The sequence below is a fragment of the Sapajus apella genome, unplaced genomic scaffold, assembly GCF_009761245.1.
Source record: "Sapajus apella isolate SASKATOON/1434 unplaced genomic scaffold, GSC_monkey_1.0 scaffold12, whole genome shotgun sequence".
Taxonomy (NCBI): Eukaryota; Metazoa; Chordata; class Mammalia; order Primates; family Cebidae; genus Sapajus; species Sapajus apella.
The window spans coordinates 26,611,753-26,628,170 of NW_022436952.1; the positions used below are offsets into that span (position 1 = coordinate 26,611,753).

The following is a 16,418-nucleotide window of genomic DNA, read 5'->3' on the forward strand; positions in this document are numbered from 1 at the left end:
CCCAAAAAAAAAAAAAAAAAAAAAAAAAAAATCAACTCCCCAGGAAAGGGAAGATGTGCCAGTACAAGAACTCTAAAAATAAAGAACTAAAGGACAGGGAAGGCAAAAGAAAAGAACCATGAATTCTCTCAGTATTATTAAATTTAAAGTCTATTTTCTAAATAATAAAGGATCAATTTCTGTACAACAACTTAAGGTTAAAAGTGGTACTGTAGGTCAAACTAGATGTAACTTTATGTAACTACCAAATATCTTTTTTTTTTTTTTTTTTTTTTTTGAGACAGAGTTTTGCTCTTGTTACCCAGGCTGGAGTGCAATGACACGATCTTGGCTCACCGCAACCTCCGCCTCCTGGGTTTAGGCAATTCTTCTGCCTCGGCCTCCTGAGTAGCTGGGATTATAGGCACGCACCACCATGCCCAGCTAATTTTTTGTATTTTTAGTAGAGACGGGGTTTCACCGTGTTGACCAGGATGGTCTCAATCCCTTGACCTCATGATCCACCCGCCTTAGCCTCCCACAGTGCTGGGATTACAGGCGTGAGCCACCGCGCCCGGCTCCAAATATCTTTTTAAAATATGGAGCCAAATAATATCAATCCTTCAGCCTCCCTATATTGCTTACCAAAATAGGAGGAGTCAGACAGGACAGTGGCAGTCCTCAGTGGTCTGAACGAGGGAAAGCAGAAAGAGGCACTGAGGGCCAGCGTTCTGCCTGGAGAAAGCGGAACCTCGCGGCTACACAGTATACAGCTGATTCAGAGGCCTCCCACTTCTGACTGGTTTCCTGCTAAGAAAAAGAAAAGGTAAGGTTCAAAAATATATCCACATGGTTCCTTATGGGGGATGGTGGGGGGAAGAAATTAAAATGTCTAATTCTTCTCAATAGCTTTAAAACATGCAAATCAAATTCTGAATTTTCTACTGTCTACTGGCTATATCAGCTGGGACGCAGGTCAGATACAGACAGGTCACTGATGCTGACTGCAAATCACCTATATTTTACCTTATTTTTATTCGCAATGCTTTCAGGAAAAAAAAAAAAGTTTGATTAAAATTTTTCTCATCATTCTACTCAAAGTACCACAGCCTCTTTATTCTATCAAATGAAATTATTACTCTGAAAAATACAATGGAATTCTTTAAAGATAAAATGTGCAAACTCCAAATAGAATCTTGAGTCCTGCCCTATACCCTGAACTCCAGATTCACATCTTCAGTGTTCTTCACATTTCTACTTCAAAGTCTAGCCAGCATCTGAAACTTAACACAGTCTAAAGGAGTATCTTTCATATCTACCCTTTCTCATATTCCAACAGCCCTTTCTCTTCCAGGCTGGTGTAAAAGACTGTCACACTTACCTTCCACTGAGCTGTTAACACTTAAACTGTCCATGGGTGGTGAAGCTAAAACAGCACCGATTGTAACACTCCTTCTGGGGCCTCAGGGCCTGCACAGAGTTTTGCTCCTCCTGGCACCCAAAAGCACTCACCCCAGCTCCTGCACACACTTACCCCCATGTTCCCTACCACAGCGGGTTGAGCACAGGGGGTTCTAGTGAGTGGAGTCTGCCCCTGCCAGCGCCTAAGTGGCCAGCTACTTCCAGCACCCACACCCCAGATCCCACCAGCAAAGGGGTCAGGAAAATTATCCTGCTTCACTATCTCAGTCAGGTGACCAAATCCACATCAACAGTGATCAGTCACATTGAAAGTACACACCCTTTGTATGATGTGATGAAAAGGACACTTCATCTTTTTGGTTTTCCTCCCAGACATCCATAAACCCAGATGTATCATGAGAAACACATTTGATAAATCCCACTTGAGGGACATTCTACAAAATATGTGACCAGTAGTCCTTAAAGGTGACAAGGTCACCAAAAAAGAAAGGAAAGTCTCAGAAACTGCCACAGTCTAAAGGAAGCCAAGGAGACACAATGACTAAATGTAATATGGTAACCTGCGTAAGATCCAGGAACACAAAAAGAACCTTGTTATAAGCTGAATGTTTGGGGCCTCCCCAGAATCCTCATATGTTGACGCTTTAACCCTGAATGTAATAGTTTCTGGAGCTAGGGCGTTTGGGAGGTAATCAGCATTAGATGAAGTCATCAGGGCAGGGCCCTGATCTGATGGGATTCGTGCTTTTATGAAGAGACACAGAGAGCTTGTTCTTTCTCTCTTCAGTGAGAACACACCTAGGAAAGGGGACTGTGCCGTGTGCAGGTGAGGAAGAGTCCTCACTGGAACCCAACCATCCTGGCACCTGATCTCAGACTTTCAGCCCCTGGATCTGTGAAAACAAATGTCTTTTTTGCCACCATCCACGCTGGGCTCATGGGGCACAGCTCTGCTGCAGTGGCCAGGCTCACCTCCATGAAGTGATTGCTCAGGGTGGGCCCGGAGTCATTCTTGAAGGTCTGGCTGACACAGAGATGCCTCTTGTTGCTGCTCTTGTCCCAGTGCTTCCATTAGCTCACCTGAGTTCAAGCAGTTCTCCTGCCTCAGCCTCCAAAGAAGCTGGGATTACAGGCACCCACCACTACACCCGGCTGATTTTTGTATTTTTAGTAGACATGGGGTTTCACCATGTTGGCCAGGCTGGTCTCGAACTCCTGACCTCGTGATCTGCCCACCTAAGCCTCCCAAAGTGCTGGGATTACAAGCGTGAGCCACTGTACTCAGCCTTTTTTTTTTTTTTTTTTTTTTTTAATTTATCATGTTTATTTTAGAGACGAGATCTTACTCTCGCCCAGGCTGGAGTACAGTGGCACCACCTTGGCTCATTGCAATCTCTGCCTCCTGGCCTCAAGCAACCCTGGATGAATAGACATAAGCCTGAGGCTGAAGTGCCAGCCCTGGATCCATTCCTATGTGACTGTGCTATTGGGAGCAAGTTCATCTCTTTGGGGATGAGCTCAGGGTACTCAGATCACCACTTGCCTGACTGGTGCTCTCTCTAGACGTCCCACCTGGCCTGGGCACCCACCTTGTGGCTGAAGGCCGGGATCTGTGTGCAGTGGAGCTCATGGCCCATCTCCAGCCTGTAGGCGCCGTCTGAGCTGTTCTCTGTCTGCAGCCTCTGGTTGGTGCTGCACCGTGTGCTGGCTGCTTTGCTGAGCTGTGAGGATCAATCAAGAGACCCCTGTCCTTCTCTGCCAGCCAGCCCTCTACCAGGGCTCCAAGAGTAGGAGGGCCCAGCCCAGCCTGGCCTCAGCTGTGTCCCTCAGCCCTGTGCCCTGCTTCACCTGTCACTCTGTTAGAACCTGTCCATGGGGAGGTCTTAAGAGATGGATGAATGTCCCCTCAACAGACACACCCTTTTTTTAATGAGCAGGTACTAAGTCCTACTCAGAGCCCACAGAATGACTAATGGAAAATCCTGTGGTGACAGCATTATCTTAGCTCGCAGAGCCACAGCCACAGGAAACAGGACAGGCCCTGCCACCTCCACCTGCCCCTCAGCCAGGCATGCGATGCCTTACCCAGGAGGCTGTACTGGATCCTCAGGGAGTTGGTCCAGAGCCAGCCCCACTGCTGCAGCAAGCCAAGGGCACACAGCCCTGCCAGCCCTGGCACGAAGAGCTCGGCACCCAGGGCGGCCACGCACCGTCCATCCTCCTCCTTCCTTTCCAGCAGTGCTGCAGGGACAGAGAGCAGGCAGGTGAAAGGGTCAGGCCCCAGAGACCAACACCCTCAGCCCCAGGCAAAGGGGGGACTCAGAAATACCCCAGGGACCTTGGGGTTGGGGGCTCCTTGAAGAACCAACACCTGTGCCCTGCACAACAGGCCACAGACAGGCCTGATCACGGCTCACTACAGCCTTGACCTCCCAGATTCAATCGATCCTCCCAAGTAGCTGGTACTACAGACGTGCCACCACATTGGCTTTTTTTTTTTTTTTTTTTTTGTAGAAACAGTGGTCTCACTATGTTGCCCAGGCTGATCTTGAACTCCTGGGCTCAAGCAATCCTCCTGCTTTGACTTCCCAAAGTGCTGGGATTATAGGCGTGGGACACTGTGCTTGGCCCAAAAATAAAGTAGAATGAAGGGCCGGGCGGGTGTCAAGCCTGTAATCCCAGCACTTTGGGAGGCCGAGGCGGGTGGATCACGAGGTCAAGAGATCGAGACCATCCTGGTCAACATGGTGAAACCCCGTCTCTACTAAAAATACAAAAAATTAGCTGGGCGTGGTGGCACGTGCCTGTAATCCCAGCTACTCGGGAGGCTGAGGCAGGAGAATTGCCTGAACCCAGGAGGTGGAGGTTGCGGTGAGCCGAGATCGCGCCATTGCACTCCAGCCTGGGTAACAAGAGCGAAACTCCGTCTCAAAGAAAAAAATAAATAAATAAATAAAGTAGAATGAGGCCAGGCACAGTGGCTCATGCCTATAATTCCAGCATGCCAAGGCAGGCAGATTTCCTGAGGTCAGGAGTTCAAGACCAACCTGGCCAACATAGTGAAACCCTGTCTCTACTAAAAATATAAAACAAAAGTAACAAGGTATGGTGGCGGGCACCTGTAATCCCAGCTACTCAGGAGGCTGAGGAAGGAGAATCGCTTAAACCCAGGAGGCAGAGGCTGCAGTGAGCCAAGATTGCACCACTGCATCCAGTCCCAGCAACAGTGTGACTCTGTCTCAAATAAATAAAGTAGAATGAAACAAATAGGACAGATGACAAGAATTAACCACACATCATGGGTTGTCACCTTCTGAAGCTTCTGCTTCTGCAACACTGAAGGTCATCCAGAACACACAGGTGGAAATGGGCCAGCTGTTATGACTCCCAAACACCCACATGAGGTGGTCAACAGCCACCGCTCCAAGTGCCCCCAGCCCCAGCGCCTGTCCTTACCTTGGAATCGTTAAGAACCCATAAGTGGCACACTGAGGTGCTACCACCCCGGCTCTGGCACAGGGCCAGCACCTCCTCAGCCTGTGTGTGTGTGTGTTTTAAATGCCCAGCATATTTTAGGTCAAAATGTTACATGTGTTTCTTATCGTGGGTGAGAATAAAAACAGCCCAAAAGCTGCTATTTGAAGGTTTGTGGGGGCAGTTGGAGGTTTTGGGAGGTTCTGGGGGCTCACGCTGAGCCTGCGTCTGTCCTTAGATGGGATGTTGATATTGAGAGGCTGGGGTGATGAGGACCATCAGGAGGCATCTGGCCCACACCCTGGCCTGGCCACAGAGAAGACAGGGCACAAGGGGTCTCATCTCCTACCTGTCACGTGGGCCTGGTCACTCAGCAGATGGCTCAGCGATGCAGAGAGGCCAGCTTGCTGCCTGCCTGCCCTGTGAGGTTCCCTGTAAAGATGACAGGGCTGCCCCCGTCACCAGTTTCATCTCCAGCTGCGCCAGGAACCACTCAGCGCTGCCGACCATGGGTGGTTGCAGGTCACTCTAGCCCTGAAAAAACCTTGGTGTCACATGATCTCTTTTTTGAGATGGAGTCTCGCTCTGTTGCCCAGGCTGGAGTGAAGTTGTGTGATCTTGGCTCACCACAACCTCTGTCCCCCAGGTTCAAGCAGTTCTCCTGCCTCAGCTTCCCAAGTAGATGGGGTTACAGGGGCTCACCACCACATCTGGCTACTTTTTGTGTTTTTAGTAGAGATGGGGTTTCACTGTGTTGGTCAGGCTGGTCTCAAACTCCTCACCTCAGCCGAGCCACCTGACTCGGCCTCCCACAGTGCTGGGATTATAGGCATGAGTCACCATACCCGGCCTCACTTAGATTTCAATAAGCACGTATGCCACTGGCTGCCATATGGGAGACTCAGTTCTATGCTCTTTCATAGCTTTTGAACTTTGAATCATTTAAATGCATTGCCTATTTTTTTAGTTGTAGAACTTAATAGAATAGTATTTAGATTGTATTAATCTAAATGAAATCTACAACAGAATTTAAATTGTACCAGCAAATGCTGATATATAAAAAGATTGCCAAGGGGTGTGTGTGTGTGTATGTATCTTTCTTTTTTTTTTTTTTTTTTTTGGTCAGAGTCTCGCTCCACCACCCAGTCTGAAGTACAGTAGTATGAACTTCGCTCACTGCAACCTCTGCCTCCAGGGTTCAAGTGCTTCTCCTTTCTCAGCTTCCCAAGTCACTGGGATTACACACACGCACCACCACGCCCAGCTCATTTTTGTATTTTTAGTAGAGAAGGCGTTACACCATGTTGGCCAGGGTGGTCTTGAACTCTTGACCTCAAGCGATCCACCTGCCTCCGCCTCCCATAGTGCTGAGGATTACAGGCCTGAGCCAGCAAGCCCAGCTGCAAAGGTGTATTTTGAGTAAAAAAAAAGCAAGGTACAAACGAAAAATAGGAAAGAGCTGGGCGTGGTGGCTCATTCCTGTAATCCTAGCACTTTGGGAGGCTGAGGTGGGAAGATCACTGGAGCCCAGGAAGTCGAGGCTGCAGTGAGCCATGTTTGCACCACTGCCCTCCAGCCTGAGTAACAGAGCAAGACCCTGCCTCAAGAAAAACTAAAATTAAAATTAAAAAACCAAATCGCAAGCATGACTATTGGGTTTTCATGCTATTGTAGGATATGTGCTTTCCTCAAAACTTGTTACGATATCATCACATCACCCATCTGATGCAAAAAAGAAAAAGTAAAACCCAGAAACTCAAACTAAATATATTTGCAAATCTATAGTGTTATGCATTGTCCTGTGTCTCTCTGAAAGATGCTGAAGCCCTACGCCGCAGGGTCTGTGGATGCGACCTTATTTGGAAATAGGCTCTTCACATGTGATCAAGCTAAGCTGAGGTAATGAGGGTGCATCCTAATCCCGGTGTTCTTATAAAAAGGGACGTGTGGACAAAGACACCTACAGAGGGAAGACAATGTCAATACAGAGACAGAAGACTGGAGGCTCTGAGAGTCCAGGAACGAGACCTGGGACAGACCCTCACAGCCTTCACAGGAAAAACAAACAATAAAAAATCCCTTGATTTCAGACTCCTGGCCTCCAGAACTGTGAGAATAAAGCTCTGTGGTTAAAGCCACAACATTTAGGGCACTTTGTTAAGGCAGCGCTGGGAAATGAATGCAGATTTCTTGGGGTGTGCATCAACACTTCTGCAGGAAATTTGGGACATGGTATACTTGAACTTACAATTTATACCTTTCTCTACTCTGAATTCTTTTTCTGAGAGACAGGGTCTCACTCTGTCACCCAGGCTGGAGTGCAGTGGCACAAGCATGGCTCACTGTAGCCTCCACCTCCTGGGCTCCAGCAATCCTCTTGCCTCAGCCTCCTGAGTAGCTGAGACTACAGGCACATGCCAATGTGCCTGGCTAATTTTTTAAAAATGTTTTGTAGAGATGGGGTCTTGCTACGTTGCCCAGGTTTACTTGGAACTCCTAGCCTCAAATGATCTTCCGACCTTGGCCTCCCAAAGTTCTGGGATTACAGGTATAAGCCATTGTAACTGGCTTGCCTTTTTTTTTTTTTTTTTTTTTTTTGAGACAGAATCTTGCTCTATCACCCAGGCTGGAGTGCAGGGACATGATCTCAGCTCACTGCAACCTCCCCCTCCTGGGTTCAAGCAATTCTTTTGCCTCAGCCTCCCAAGTAGCTCGGATTATAGGTGCCTACCACCATACCCAGCTAATTTTTGTATTTTTATTAGACATGGGGTTTTACCACTGGGCCAGGCTGGTCTGGAACTGCTGACTTTAGGTGATCCGCCCACTTAAGCCTCCCAAAATTCTGTAATCTTGGCTCACTGCAACCTCTGCTCCTGCCTCAGCTTCCCAAGCAGCTGGGATTACAGGTTCCTGCCACCATGCCTGGCTAGTTTTTGTACTTTTAGTAGAGACGGGGTTTCACCATGTTGGCCAGGCTGGTCTTTAACTCCCAACCTCAGGTGATCCGCCTGCCTCAGCCTCCCAAAATGCTGGGATTACAGTGTGAGCCACTGAGCCCGGCCTACTTCTATTATTATTACATTGTAATATGTATTGAAATACTTCCTCCACTCACCTTAATGTAGAATCAGTGGGAGCCCTGAGCTTGTTTTCCTGAAAGTAGATGGTCCTTTCTGGGGGTGACAGGAGACAGTGACAGATCAACAGGCATTAAATTCTCATATGGAGCACACAGCCCAGTTCCCTCACATGTGCTGTTCACAGTAGGGCTTGAATTCCTATGAGACTCTAACACCACCACTGATCTGACAGGAGGTGGAGCGCAGGTGTGAACACAGATGAAGCCTCCCTCACCCACCCGCTGCTCACCTGCTGTGCTGCCTGCCCAGTTCCTAACAGGTGAGCCAGGCACGGTGGCTCATGCTTATAATCCCAGCACTTTGGGAGATTGAGGCAGGTGGATCACCTGTGGTCGGGAGTTCAAGACCAACCTGACCAACATAGAGACACCCTGTCTGTACTAGAAATACAAAAATTAGCCTGGCGTGGTGGCTTATAGCTGTAATCCCAGCTACTTGGGAGTCTGAGGCAGGAAAGTAGCTTCAATCTGGGAGATGGAGGTTGCAGTGAGCCAAGATCACGCCATTGCATTCCAGCCTGGGCAACAAGAGTGAAACTCCGTGTCAAAAAAAAAAAAGGCTGGGTGTGATGGCTCACACTTGTAATCCCAGCACTTTGGGAGAATGAGGAGGACGAATCACCTGAAGTAAGGGGTTCGGGACAAGCCTGGCCAACATGGTGAAACCCTGTTTCTACTAAAAATACAAAATTTAGCCAGGTGTGGTGGTACATGCCTGTAATCCCACCTACTCAGGAGGCTGAGGCAGGAGAATTGCCTGAACCTCGCAGGTGGAGGTTACATTGACCTGAGATCACACCACTGCACAGAGTGAGACTGTCTCAAAAAAACAAAAAGAAAAAAACAGGCTACAGACTGGTACTGATCTGTGGCCAGGAGGGTTGGGGACCCCAGCTGTAGATGATATGTGATGAGCAAATCAGGGGAACTGAGACAATCATCACCTCAAATATTTATCTTCTGTTTTGGGAACACGAAAATCCTTCTAGCTATCTTGAAATATTCAAATAAATTCTCATTCACTGTATTTTCCCTTGTGCACTATTGATTACCGTAACTTATTCCTTCTATCTAGGCCTTCTCTTTCATTCTTTTTTTTTTTTTTTTAATTATTTTTATTTATTTCCAAGACAGTCTCTCTCTTTCTGCCAGGCTAGAGTGCAGTGGCGCAATCTGGACTCACTGCAACCTCCACCTCCTGGGTGCAGGCAATTCTCCTGCCTCAGCCTCCCAAGTAGCTGTATTACAGGCGTGTGCCACCATTCCTACCTAACTTTTGTGTTTTTAGTAGAGATGGGGTTTCACTATGTTGTCCAGGCAGGTCTCGAACTCCTGACCTCAAGCAGTCCACCCACCTCGGCCTCCCAAAGTGCTGGGATTACAGGCGTGAGCCACAGCATGCGGCCATTCATTCATTCTTACGTTCGTTCATTCATTCCACTAATAACTACTGCCTGGTTATCATATATCCGGTGGGGTTCCAGGCTCTGGGGAAACAGCAATGAGGAAAACAAAGTTGCTGCCCTCTTAATGGATCCGTCATTCTAATGAGGGAGAAAGAGACAGGCGATCCATAAACAAACCATTAACACAGACAGCACATCAGGTGGAAAGCTATGAAGAATAAATACTAAAGCAGGTGTGGCCAGGTGCAGTGGCTCACACCTGTAATCCCAGCACTTTGGGAGGCTGAGGTGGATGGATCCCTTGAGGTTAGGAGTTCAAGACCAGCCTGGCCAACATGGTGAAATGCCATCTCTCCTAAAAGTACAAAAAAAAAAAAAAAAAGAGCCAGGTGTTGTGGCACCTGCCTGTAATCCTAGCTACTCGGGAGGCTGAGGTGGGAGGATTGCTTGAACTTGGGAGGTGGAGGTTGCAGTGAGCCAACATTGCACCACTGCACTCCAGTCTGGGGAACAGAGCAAGACTCTCTCTTCAAAAATAAAAAAGTAAAGAGAAATCAGGTGCAGGGGTAGAGTGCACTAGCACGAGCAGGGATGCTGTGGTGATGGAGAAGGTGGTCAGGAAAGGCCTCTCTGTGAAGGTGATAGACATGAGGGCTGAGCCCGGGGACTCCTGGGGAGAGCAACATGGGAAGGCTCTGGGTGTTGGTGCCATTTGTGGTCCTTTTGTTTTGTTTTGTTTCGTTTTTGAGACAAAGTCTTGCTCTGTCGCCCAGGCTGGAGTGAAGTGGCACAATCTCGGCTCACTGCAAACTCCGCCACCTGGTTCAAGCCACCTCAGCCTCCCCAAGAGCTGGCATGGCAGGTGTGAGTCACTGCACCTGGCCTAGGTATCAACGTTTTTAAATTCTTCCAAAAGCTGTGCTTTAGGAAGATTGTTCTGACAGCCATCAGAAATAAATTACAGAATGGCAGGACAAGGATCACGTCAGTGACAGGGTGGCTGTGGACATCTGCTGGCCAGCAGCAGGGAAGCTACTCAGACCCCGGATTCTACCTCTGCAGCCCACCTGCACCTGAACCCTCCTCCCCACATCAGTAGAAGCCTGGAACTCTTAGAACAGCAGACCTCATCAGCCGCTGCCACCTTTACCAGAATCATGTGATTAATTCGTTCACACAGAAGACAGCAGGAACCCCAACAGAACAGGATCCAGAATGTGTGGGTTTTGACGGACAGGGTGATAGGATCTGGGAGGTTCCACCTACCTCACACCCCCCCCCCGACCCCCACACTCCATCCCCAGTCCTGCTCAGTATAGAGACGAGTGACATCACCAGAAATGTAGATGCTTGGAAGGACACCAGAGACACGGAGAAAGGGAGGCCAGAGGTCCGCAAGGCGCCCAGATCCTAGCCTCGGATGCCCAGGACTCTGTCCAGAATGGCTCCCTCCCAGCCATGGAACTTGATGGTCCTTGAGTTCCTGAGGATGGAGCTGGTGAGCAGGCCCCGCAAGTCCTTCCGCCTCATTTGCTCTCCTGGGATTGGAGGGAAGAGAGAGATGAAGACACAGCCGGTCCAGAATTCTCCCCTGCACCCTGACAGTCACCCTGCAGCAAATCCCACTGATCTCACCAAGTGCGTCCCAAAGCTGTCTGCCTCTCCACATCTCTGACCCCCAGTCCTGATCCATCCACCATCATCCTGTGCTTGGACCCCTGCAGGAGCTGACCCGGTGCCACTGCCCTGGGGAGGCAGCTTCTGATGCCCAGAGAACAGAGGCTGCCCCTGAGCCCACCTGGGTATGGTGTCATCAGGAAGGCTACCTGGAGGTGGGTAATGCCTGAGCTACATCTTTTTTTCTTCCTTTTACATTTTTGGTGGGGTTGGGGGGGGGGGGGTCTCACTGTGTTGCCTAGACTGGCCTCAAGCTCTTGGGCTCAAGTGATCCTCTGCCCTTGGCCTCCTAAAGTGCTGGGATTACACCTTGAGCTACATGTTAAATGACCAGGAGGTGGATGCTGGGCAGGCAGAGGATGGGGGGATGGAGCCGGGAAGAGGGAGGGGAGGCTTTGAGACAGGGGGCTGCAAAAACCCAGGCAGAGGGAGCAGCACGACTCAGAGGACACTCAGTGTGGCCAGAGGAGTGCGTGGGCAGGGTCACTTGGCACTTTAGGGTAGGGGGCATCATCAGAAGGCAGGTGCCTGGAGAAGGTTTTTTGTTATTTTTTGGGATGGAGTCTTGCTCTGTTACGAGGCTCGAGTGCAGTGGCGTGATCTCAGCTCACTGTAACCTCCGCCTCCCATGTTCAAGTGATTCTCCTGCCTGAGATTCTGGAGTAGCTGGGATTATAGGTGCCTGCCATGATGCTCAGTTAATCTTTGTATTTTTTAATAGAGCATTTTGCCATGTTGGCCAGGCTGGTTTTGGACTCCTTACCTCAGGTGATCCGCCTGCCTCGACCTCCCAAAGTGCTGGGATTACAGACGTGAGCCACCATGCCCAGAGGAGGCCACACAGGAGGCTGGAGAAACAGTCCAAGTGACAGATGGACATTGGGACAGCTGGGCCTAGAGAGGAAATAAGTTCCTTCCCTCCATCCCCCTTCCCTCCCTCCCTCTCTCCCTCCTTTCTTTTCTTTCTTCCCTACTCCTTTCTTCTGCTCTCCTGCCCTTTCTTTCTGCCCTTTTTTCCTTCCCTCCCTTCCTTTCTTCCTTCCCTCCCTCTTTCCTTCCATCTGTCCTCCCCCTTCCTATCTTTCCTTCCCTCCCTTTCACTCCTCCCCTCCCTCCCTTCTTTCTCCCCTCCCTCCTTTCTTCCGTAGTTCTCACTTATCCAGCACCTTCTGCGTGCTGAGCGCTAACTAGATACTGAGTCTGCCCAGTGAGTGGCCCATACTGCTGTGGATCTTCCAGTCTAAGGAGAGTGAGGCCATGAGGCCATCGGCCCCTGCCGGGCGCTTCCTGCAGGGCTCTTTAGGAAGTGGGAAGTGCTGGGGAAAAGCAAAAACGAACCCAGGACAGGCCAAGGAAGGGAGTTGCTGGGAGGAGAGGGGTGGGCGGGCTGTGTTCTTGCTGGACGGTGGTGAGGGAGGCGGCCCTGACTGCAGGGAGTGCTGGAGGGGACAAGGGTCTTCTGGAGGGAGGGTGGCCCAGGCAGAGGGAACAGCTAAAGCAGATGCCTAGAGAGATGTGTGAACATGTCAGGTGTGAGGATGGGGAAGGGGGTAGGTGGGGAAGGGAGGGAGATGGGTGGAAGGTGAGGCTGGAGGCAATGAGGCAGCTCAGGATGGGCCTAGTGGGCCACTGTGGGGCCTTTGGCTCAGAGCGAGGAAAATGGGGCCGCTGTGGGTCTGAGCAGAGGAGGGTGCAATGGATTCGCCTCACACAGGTCTCCTGTGGCTGGGCGTGGAGAGAGGCTGTGGGCAGAAGCAGGGAGCAAGCCAGGGCCTTGCTGCTGGATGCATTTTTTTTTTTTTTTTTTTGAGACGGAGTTTCACTCTTGTTACCCAGGCTAGGGTGCATCTTCAAGGTGACACCACGCAAATCTGCTGACAGATGGGGTACAGGAGAAAAAGGCATTGAACTGACAATGCTCTCTCTTCTGTCAGCCTGAGGGAACTGCCTGAGGCCTGAACACTGGAGGGAGGAGCCGTGTCCACTGCGATGGGGAAGGAGCGGGACAAGTCTGCACAATGGGCAACTCACAGAGACAAGAACAAACCCAGACCCGCCGGCTCCCACCCAGCTCTCCCCTCCCCATCGCCCACACCAGGGCCTGTGTCTTCCTCCCCACTTCCTGCCTGGTCTGTCCCTTTCCCAAAAGCTGAACCTGACAGTGATTCCTCTTCTTGGTGATGAAGAAATTCAGAGGGAAGAGGCTCAGGAAGACAGCGATGGCGGTGAGGGCGGAGGGGCCCAGGAGCTGGGGACAGGACAGAACGTCAGGAGATCTGGAGGAGCCCAGCTGCCAGAGGCATGTGAACCACAGCACCTCCGCCTTGAATAGGAGCTGGGTAAAAGTGGCTGAGACCTACTGGGCTGCATTCCCAGACAGTGAAGGCATTCTAAGTCACAGGATGAAAGAGGAGGTCAGTACAGGATACAGGTCACAGAGATTTCACTGATAAAAACAGGCTGCAGTAAAAAAGCCAGTCCAAAACCCCCCAAAACCAAGATGGCCAGGAGAGTGACCTCTGGCCGTCCTCACTGCTACATTGCCACCAGCGCCATGACAATTTACAAATGCCATGGCAACATCAGAAAGTTGCCCTATGTGATCTAAAAAAGGGGTGTCATGAATAGTCTACCCCTCATTCAGCATGTCATGGAGAAATAACCGTAAAGATGGGCACCAGCACCCTCTGGGCTGCTCTATGGAGTAACCATTCTATCTTTGCTTTCCTAAAAAACTTGCTTTTTTAGGAAAGAAGAAACTTGCTCTGTGGCTCACACCTGTAATCCCAGCACTTTGGGAGGCTGAGGCAGGCGGATCACCTGAGGTCAAGAGTTCGAGATCGGCCTGGCCAACATGGTGAAACCCCGTCTGTACTAAAAATACAAAAGTTAGCCAGGTGTGGTGGCGAACACCTGTGATCCCAGCTACTCAGGGGGCTGAAGCAGGAAAATCACTTGAACCTGAGAGGCGTAGGTTGTAGTGAGCCAAGATCACACCACTGACCTCTGTCTGGCCTAGGCAACACAGTGAGAGTCCATCTCAAAAAAAAAAAAAAACAATCAAAAAAATGTGCTTTTACTTTTTGGACTCCCCGAGTTGTTTCTTGCATGAGATCCAAGAACCCTCCCTTCGGGTCTGGATCGGGTCCCCTTTCCTGTAACACAGCGGCAGATCCTGAAGGGGGTCAGCCTTGGGTCCTAAGATGGGGAGTCAGGGAATGTGATAAGGGCAGCCACCATGCCCCAGGGATCTGGGCTCATGGGGGTCTGCTGGGTCAGGAGGCGCCTGCTGAAGACGGGGTCCTTCAATGTCAGGGAGGGGAATGGCCCACTTACACGATGGGAAGAGGGTTACATTCAAGACAGAACATGCACACACATGAGTAGGACTGGGGTGTGTTCCTGACCACAACAGTGAAGTTGAGACCTCCGGAATCAGGACCGGGTTCAAATCCTGACTCTGATGCTTGTGAGTGCGGCCTTGGGGCAAGTTGCCTCCCTAACGTGCAATTCCCTTGTCTGCACAATGGGAACCGAGTTGTCCTCATTTTGCATGTTTGCTTATTACATTTAATTATTTCCCTAATCTTCATTTTACCCCCACGAGGGTTATCAGACTTAGCAAATCATACAGATGCCCAGTTAGGTTTGAAGACAAAGAGTGAATAAGCTTTTAGTCTAAGTCTCGTGCATTATTTGGGACATACACTGAGAGTCCGAAACTCTCACTTCACTGGATGTCCTGTGTTTTCTCTGGCAACCCTGCTCCCCACCAATGTGGTGCTTTTAGGATACTTACCTTCCCCCTCTCCGCTTTGGTTTCTATTTCTGGAAAATGTGGAAGTGGGGGGTAGAATAAATGATTTTTAAGTTGCTGTGACTTCCTGAGAGTCCTTCACGGGTTACTTGACCCCATTCTCTCACCAAGCCCCACCCCAACTCCAGTCTGCATGCCTCAGTTTCTCCTCTCAGTCCTTAGGAATACTTTTTTTTTTTTTTTTTGACATGGAATCTCGTTCTGTTACCCAGGCTGGAGTGCAGTGTCAAGATCTTGGCTCACTGCAACGTCTGCTTCCCAACCAATTCTCCTGTCTCTGCTTCCCGAGTAGCTGGGATTACAGGTGTGCATCACTAGGCCTGGCTAATTTTTGTATTTTTAGTACAGACAGGGTTTCGCCATGTTGCCAGGCTGGTCTCGAACTCCTGGCCTCAAGTGATCTACCCACCTCAGCCTCCCTAAGTGCTGGGATTACAGGTTTGACCCAGCCCACCCAGCTCAAAGAAAATAGAACACTATTTTCTAATCTTGGGTCAGTTTGTTTCATTTATACAGCAGTGGCGCCACCTTGTGGCCCCATGGAGAAGTGCCCCGAGGATAAACAGCCCACAGCAGGGATTGGAAAAACACTCAAAGGAATCTGACAGAAGATGAGCAACTCTCTCTGGGGGAAAAATGTAATTAAACTGTAGCAACCCCAGTATCCACCCCTCCTTCACCAAGATCTCATGGTGATGTTAGGAGCTGTCTACCAAGAGGCAGGGAAAGTGACACGGTGCATTATCTGCAGATGTGGTCTTCTCTGATTTTTTTTTTTTTTTTTTTTTTTTTGAGCTGGAGTCGTGCTCTATCCCTCAGGCTGGAGTACAGTGGTGTAACCTTGTCTAATTGCAACTTATGCCTCCCCCGTTCAAGCAATTCTCCTGCCTCAGCCTCCTTAGTAGCTGGGATTACAGGCACCTGCCACATCACGCCTGGCTAATTTTTTTATTTTCAGTAGAGTTGAGGTTTTGCCATGTTGGCCAGGCTGGTCTCAAACTCTTGACCTCAAGTGATCCACCTGCCTCAGCCTCCTAAAGTGCTGAAATTACAGGCATGAGCCACGGCACACGGCCTGGTCTCCTCTGATTTTTAGCAACGATGGTGTCAACCTGATCAATTGCCCTGAATTTTCCCGTGTTCTTCCTCTCTTGTCTCTTTCTTCCTAATGACATGTATGTACTGCACATCAAGCACTGTCTGAGTGCCTTCGATTGTACTTGCTAAGCACCTATTGTTTGCAAGGCCCTGGAATACAAGGTGAAGGCATTAGAAAAGGTCCTGGCCTCTAGTCCTGACAAAAGCAATCATATGCATACGCGTTTGATTTTTTTTCAAGTATTCAATTATAATCAAAATGCCACTAACATTTTTCACAAGGCTAGGCTCAGTGGCTCACACCTGTAATCTCAGCACTTTGGGAGGCCGAGATGGGTGGATCATTTGAGGCCAGGAGTTGGAGACCAGCCTGGCCAACATGGTGAAACCTGGTGTCTACTAA

The 16,418-nt window shown here is 49.7% G+C and overlaps 2 long non-coding RNA genes and 1 pseudogene across 2 annotated transcripts; 2 read left to right on the top strand and 1 right to left on the bottom strand.

The window, feature by feature from the left end:
• Window positions 1–3,329: 3,329 nt before the first annotated feature.
• Window positions 3,330–5,467, bottom strand: LOC116553268. Its single transcript, XR_004269682.1, has 2 exons — window positions 5,225–5,467; window positions 3,330–3,642 (listed from the first exon to the last, which is right to left on the bottom strand). It is a non-coding gene; the product is annotated as an uncharacterized LOC116553268 (long non-coding RNA).
• A 1,038-nt stretch (window positions 5,468–6,505) lies between these two features.
• LOC116553584 lies at window positions 6,506–6,603 on the top strand (annotated as a pseudogene).
• A 3,274-nt stretch (window positions 6,604–9,877) lies between these two features.
• LOC116553269 lies at window positions 9,878–13,752 on the top strand. Its single transcript, XR_004269683.1, has 2 exons — window positions 9,878–11,255; window positions 12,815–13,752. It is a non-coding gene; the product is annotated as an uncharacterized LOC116553269 (long non-coding RNA).
• The last annotated feature ends 2,666 nt before the right edge of the window (window positions 13,753–16,418 follow it).